An 8262-nucleotide genomic window follows, 5' to 3' on the forward strand; every position below is an offset into this window, starting at 1 on the left:
AAATTCTTATGTTTCTGTTTATTTGATAGTATTGAAGTCATATTTTGAAAATTTATTTTATTTTTGCTTTAAAATTTTAATTTTTTTCAATTAGTTTAGAATGTGACAAGAACAATGTTGCTTAGATGCAAATTACCATTTCATAAATACTTATTTTGTCGTCTTTTTTCTTTTTTATATATTAGAGGAAAAGAACCAATGTAAATTATTTAAAATAGGTCGCTGTAACACGCATCTATTTTGAAAATATTATGGACATACTCGGGCGTGAGATTTCTTGGATTTTTAAAAGTTTTTGATTGACAAAAGAAAACTCGAATTAAAAAAACTAGGTTAGAATGTACAAGCTCTTAAATTTTATTTTTAATAAAAAAACACATAATACGAAATCTGCTAGAAGTACCTTTTGCCTTATCTGAGCTTTTAGAGGCATGTTTTCATTTAATTCTACGCCTTTAGTAGCTAATATATACGTTTTCTGAAAACTTCTATAAAACCAAATTTTATAGTTTCTTGATCATGTCTTCCAAATAAATGTCCTTAAGGCACATAAACACATGTACATATTATAAATATATAATATAAATATTAGTAGCTTATCACTTTATTATTGTAATGGTTTATGTAGTTTTAAATATAATTTAAATATTGGTAGATACATTTATCTTTCATTATTTTGTATTTTGTTCGTTATTTATAATATGATAGCTTTCAAATAGTTTTCTTCGGCATCCATATATTTTTCTATAAGTTTTATATCGTTTTTAGTTTTAGTTATTAATTGTTACATAAATTAATTTAATTTTAACCAATATATCATTGAATTTGTTCGTAACTCTTACTAGAAGAAAATTAAATATTTCTCTATTATTCAAATAACTTCAATTACATATTTTAAGAAAACAAATATTATTTGGTACGAAATAAGGGTTATGTTCAAATAAGAACATATGAATTCAATTTTTTATGACATTTGGTAAGCACAAAACCATTTAATATTATTTTGAAAACGACTAACTTACATATAAAAAATATGCATATTTTAAGAACATATAGTATTACATAAACTAAGACCTCGTATGCATATATTCATATTTGGACCAATACAACAATAGCAAGCTCCATCTGTTCCTTTACAATGTGATGATGGAAGTGGTATACAGACACCTCTTAGCTTGGCATCGTGATGAGGATTATCATACTCCATAGTAGACGGTTGTGGGCTTGCATCTCCCAAAATAGTCTTTATTAAGGTAGTTTTTAAAGCTTTATCACCAATGTTGTTCCCATTTACAACTGCACAAACGAATTCATAACATTAAATATAACGATTATACCACAGATGTGAACAAATTAACATGTAAAATATTGATGGAGATGAATGCGAAAATTTCCAAATTATCGTGATATTGTAAAGACGAACATAAGGTGTTGTCAGTGTGTCATCAAACTTTTTATAATAGATTATTGTTTAAAACTACAATACGTCCATCAAGATACTCTAATCATTTATGAAATGAAAAATCGACTCACATATGACAAGAAGGCCAAGAACAAAGAATGAAAACCAAAATTTCTTGTTCCTCAACATCTTCATATGAGAGGACATGTCAAGAATTGGTGAAGTAAATATATTTATACTAAATTTACTAGAAGTAAGTGCAATGTATACTCAACTCAAATGAGCGTTTTGTAAATTATTATTCTAACTAAGTATCCTTCATAATTACAACATATTTATAGTAAACTTAAATTCATATGTTTCTGTTTATTTGATAGTATTTAAGTTATTTTTTGAAAAATTACTTTATTTTTGCTTTAAAATTTTAATTTTTTTTCAAGTAGTTTAGAATGTGACAAGAACAATGTTGCTTAGATGCAAATTACGATTTCATAAATACTTATTTTGTCTTCTTTTTTCTTTTTTATATATTACTGGAAAAGAAACAATGTAAATTATTTAAAATAGGTCGCTGTAACACGCATCTATTTTGAAAATATTATGGACATTTTCGGGCGTGAGATTTCTTGGATTTTTAAAAGTTTTTGATTTACAAAAGAAAACTCGAATAAAAAAATCTAGGTTAGAATGTACAAGCTCTTAAATTTTATTTTTAATAAAAAAACGCATAATACGAAATCTGCTAGAAGTACCTTTTGCCTTATCCGAGCTTTTAGAGGCATGTTTTCATTTAATTCTATGCCTTTAGTAGCTAATATATATGTTTTCTGAAAACTTCTATAAAACCAAATTTTATAGTTTCTTGATCATGTCTTCCAAATAAATGTCCTTAAGGCACATAAACACATGTACATGATATGAAAATATAATATAAATTTTAGTAGCTTATCACTTTATTATTGTAATGGTTTATGTAGTTTTAAATATAATTTACAATATTGGGAGATACATTTATCTTTCATGATTTTGTATTTTGTTCCTTATTTATAATATGATAGCTTTCAAATAGTTTTCTTCGGCATCCATATATTTTCTATAAATTTTATATCGCTTTTAGTTTATTTATTAATTGTTACATAAATTAATTTAATTTTAATCAATATATCATTGAATTTGTTCGTAAGTCTTGCTAGAAGAAAATTAAATATTTCTCTATTATTCAAATAACTTCAATTACATATTTTAAGAAAACAAATATTATTTGGTACGAAATAAGGGTTATGTTCAATTAAGAACATATGAATTCAATTTTTTATGACATTTTGGTAAGCACAAAACCATTTAATTTTATTTTGAAAACGACTAACTTACATATAAAAAATCTATCTACTCATATTTTAAGAACATATAGTATTACACAAACTAAGACCTCGTATGCATATATTCATATTTGGACCAATACAACAATAGCAAGCTCCATCTGTTCCTTTACAATGTGATGATGGAAGTGGTACACAGACACCTCTTAGCTTGGCATCGTGATGAGGATTATCATAATCCATAGTAGACGGTTGTGGCCTTGCATCTCCCAAAATAGTCTTTATTAAGGTAGTTTTTAAAGCTTTATCACCAATGTTGTTCCCATTTACAACTGCACAAACGAATTCATAACATTAAATATAACGATTATACCTCAGATGTGAACAAATTAACATGTAAAATATTGATGGAGATGAATGCGACAATTTCCAAATTATCGTGATATTGTAAAAGATGAACATTAGGTGTTGTCACTGTGCCATCAAACTTTTTATAATAGATTATTGTTTAAAACTACAATATTTCCATTAAGATACTCTAATCATTTATGAAATGAAAAATCAACTCACATATGACAAGAAGGCCAAGAACAAAGAATGAAAACCAAAATTCCTTGTTCCTCAACATCTTCATATAAGAGGACATGTCAAGAATTGGTGAAGTGAATATATTTATACTAAATTTACTAGAAGTAAATGCAATGTATACTCAACTCAAATGAGCGTTTTGTAAATTATTATTCTAACTAAGTATCCTTCATAATTACAACATATTAATAGTAAAATTAAATTCTTATGTTTCTGTTTATTTGATAGTATTGAAGTCATATTTTGAAAATTTATTTTATTTTTGCTTTAAAATTTTAATTTTTTTCAATTAGTTTAGAATGTGACAAGAACAATGTTGCTTAGATGCAAATTACCATTTCATAAATACTTATTTTGTCGTCTTTTTTCTTTTTTATATATTAGAGGAAAAGAACCAATGTAAATTATTTAAAATAGGTCGCTGTAACACGCATCTATTTTGAAAATATTATGGACATACTCGGGCGTGAGATTTCTTGGATTTTTAAAAGTTTTTGATTGACAAAAGAAAACTCGAATAAAAAAAACTAGGTTAGAATGTACAAGCTCTTAAATTTTATTTTTAATAAAAAAACACATAATACGAAATCTGCTAGAAGTACCTTTTGCCTTATCTGAGCTTTTAGAGGCATGTTTTCATTTAATTCTACGCCTTTAGTAGCTAATATATATACGTTTTCTGAAAACTTCTATAAAACCAAATTTTATAGTTTCTTGATCATGTCTTCCAAATAAATGTCCTTAAGGCACATAAACACATGTACATATTATAAATATATAATATAAATATTAGTAGCTTATCACTTTATTATTGTAATGGTTTATGTAGTTTTAAATATAATTTAAATATTGGTAGATACATTTATCTTTCATTATTTTGTATTTTGTTCGTTATTTATAATATGATAGCTTTCAAATAGTTTTCTTCGGCATCCATATATTTTTCTATAAGTTTTATATCGTTTTTAATTTTAGTTATTAATTGTTACATAAATTAATTTAATTTTAACCAATATATCATTGAATTTGTTCGTAACTCTTACTAGAAGAAAATTAAATATTTCTCTATTATTCAAATAACTTCAATTACATATTTTAAGAAAACAAATATTATTTGGTACGAAATAAGGGTTATGTTCAAATAAGAACATATGAATTCAATTTTTTATGACATTTGGTAAGCACAAAAGCATTTAATATTATTTTGAAAACGACTAACTTACATATAAAAAATATGCATATTTTAAGAACATATAGTATTACATAAACTAAGACCTCGTATGCATATATTCATATTTGGACCAATACAACAATAGCAAGCTCCATCTGTTCCTTTACAATGTGATGATGGAAGTGGTATACAGACACCTCTTAGCTTGGCATCGTGATGAGGATTATCATACTCCATAGTAGACGGTTGTGGGCTTGCATCTCCCAAAATAGTCTTTATTAAGGTAGTTTTTAAAGCTTTATCACCAATGTTGTTCCCATTTACAACTGCACAAACGAATTCATAACATTAAATATAACGATTATACCACAGATGTGAACAAATTAACATGTAAAATATTGATGGAGATGAATGCGAAAATTTCCAAATTATCGTGATATTGTAAAGACGAACATAAGGTGTTGTCACTGTGTCATCAACTTTTTATAATAGATTATTGTTTAAAACTACAATACGTCCATCAAGATACTCTAATCATTTATGAAATGAAAAATCGACTCACATATGACAAGAAGGCCAAGAACAAAGAATGAAAACCAAAATTTCTTGTTCCTCAACATCTTCATATGAGAGGACATGTCAAGAATTGGTGAAGTAAATATATTTATACTAAATTTACTAGAAGTAAGTGCAATGTATACTCAACTCAAATGAGCGTTTTGTAAATTATTATTCTAACTAAGTATCCTTCATAATTACAACATATTTATAGTAAACTTAAATTCATATGTTTCTGTTTATTTGATAGTATTTAAGTTATTTTTTGAAAAATTACTTTATTTTTGCTTTAAAATTTTAATTTTTTTTCAAGTAGTTTAGAATGTGACAAGAACAATGTTGCTTAGATGCAAATTACGATTTCATAAATACTTATTTTGTCTTCTTTTTTCTTTTTTATATATTACTGGAAAAGAAACAATGTAAATTATTTAAAATAGGTCGCTGTAACACGCATCTATTTTGAAAATATTATGGACATTTTCGGGCGTGAGATTTCTTGGATTTTTAAAAGTTTTTGATTTACAAAAGAAAACTCGAATAAAAAAATCTAGGTTAGAATGTACAAGCTCTTAAATTTTATTTTTAATAAAAAAACGCATAATACGAAATCTGCTAGAAGTACCTTTTGCCTTATCCGAGCTTTTAGAGGCATGTTTTCATTTAATTCTATGCCTTTAGTAGCTAATATATATGTTTTCTGAAAACTTCTATAAAACCAAATTTTATAGTTTCTTGATCATGTCTTCCAAATAAATGTCCTTAAGGCACATAAACACATGTACATGATATGAAAATATAATATAAATTTTAGTAGCTTATCACTTTATTATTGTAATGGTTTATGTAGTTTTAAATATAATTTACAATATTGGGAGATACATTTATCTTTCATGATTTTGTATTTTGTTCCTTATTTATAATATGATAGCTTTCAAATAGTTTTCTTCGGCATCCATATATTTTCTATAAATTTTATATCGCTTTTAGTTTATTTATTAATTGTTACATAAATTAATTTAATTTTAATCAATATATCATTGAATTTGTTCGTAAGTCTTGCTAGAAGAAAATTAAATATTTCTCTATTATTCAAATAACTTCAATTACATATTTTAAGAAAACAAATATTATTTGGTACGAAATAAGGGTTATGTTCAATTAAGAACATATGAATTCAATTTTTTATGACATTTTGGTAAGCACAAAACCATTTAATTTTATTTTGAAAACGACTAACTTACATATAAAAAATCTATCTACTCATATTTTAAGAACATATAGTATTACACAAACTAAGACCTCGTATGCATATATTCATATTTGGACCAATACAACAATAGCAAGCTCCATCTGTTCCTTTACAATGTGATGATGGAAGTGGTACACAGACACCTCTTAGCTTGGCATCGTGATGAGGATTATCATAATCCATAGTAGACGGTTGTGGCCTTGCATCTCCCAAAATAGTCTTTATTAAGGTAGTTTTTAAAGCTTTATCACCAATGTTGTTCCCATTTACAACTGCACAAACGAATTCATAACATTAAATATAACGATTATACCTCAGATGTGAACAAATTAACATGTAAAATATTGATGGAGATGAATGCGACAATTTCCAAATTATCGTGATATTGTAAAAGATGAACATTAGGTGTTGTCACTGTGCCATCAAACTTTTTATAATAGATTATTGTTTAAAACTACAATATTTCCATTAAGATACTCTAATCATTTATGAAATGAAAAATCAACTCACATATGACAAGAAGGCCAAGAACAAAGAATGAAAACCAAAATTCCTTGTTCCTCAACATCTTCATATAAGAGGACATGTCAAGAATTGGTGAAGTGAATATATTTATACTAAATTTACTAGAAGTAAATGCAATGTATACTCAACTCAAATGAGCGTTTTGTAAATTATTATTCTAACTAAGTATCCTTCATAATTACAACATATTAATAGTAAAATTAAATTCTTATGTTTCTGTTTATTTGATAGTATTGAAGTCATATTTTGAAAATTTATTTTATTTTTGCTTTAAAATTTTAATTTTTTTCAATTAGTTTAGAATGTGACAAGAACAATGTTGCTTAGATGCAAATTACCATTTCATAAATACTTATTTTGTCGTCTTTTTTCTTTTTTATATATTAGAGGAAAAGAACCAATGTAAATTATTTAAAATAGGTCGCTGTAACACGCATCTATTTTGAAAATATTATGGACATACTCGGGCGTGAGATTTCTTGGATTTTTAAAAGTTTTTGATTGACAAAAGAAAACTCGAATAAAAAAAACTAGGTTAGAATGTACAAGCTCTTAAATTTTATTTTTAATAAAAAAACACATAATACGAAATCTGCTAGAAGTACCTTTTGCCTTATCTGAGCTTTTAGAGGCATGTTTTCATTTAATTCTACGCCTTTAGTAGCTAATATATATACGTTTTCTGAAAACTTCTATAAAACCAAATTTTATAGTTTCTTGATCATGTCTTCCAAATAAATGTCCTTAAGGCACATAAACACATGTACATATTATAAATATATAATATAAATATTAGTAGCTTATCACTTTATTATTGTAATGGTTTATGTAGTTTTAAATATAATTTAAATATTGGTAGATACATTTATCTTTCATTATTTTGTATTTTGTTCGTTATTTATAATATGATAGCTTTCAAATAGTTTTCTTCGGCATCCATATATTTTTCTATAAGTTTTATATCGTTTTTAATTTTAGTTATTAATTGTTACATAAATTAATTTAATTTTAACCAATATATCATTGAATTTGTTCGTAACTCTTACTAGAAGAAAATTAAATATTTCTCTATTATTCAAATAACTTCAATTACATATTTTAAGAAAACAAATATTATTTGGTACGAAATAAGGGTTATGTTCAAATAAGAACATATGAATTCAATTTTTTATGACATTTGGTAAGCACAAAAGCATTTAATATTATTTTGAAAACGACTAACTTACATATAAAAAATATGCATATTTTAAGAACATATAGTATTACATAAACTAAGACCTCGTATGCATATATTCATATTTGGACCAATACAACAATAGCAAGCTCCATCTGTTCCTTTACAATGTGATGATGGAAGTGGTATACAGACACCTCTTAGCTTGGCATCGTGATGAGGATTATCATACTCCATAGTAGACGGTTGTGGGCTTGCATCTCCCAAAATAGT

Source organism: Lactuca serriola, chromosome 5 (genome assembly GCF_051521515.1).
Source record: "Lactuca serriola cultivar US96UC23 chromosome 5, Lser_US96UC23_V15, whole genome shotgun sequence".
Lineage (NCBI taxonomy): Eukaryota > Viridiplantae > Streptophyta > Magnoliopsida > Asterales > Asteraceae > Lactuca > Lactuca serriola.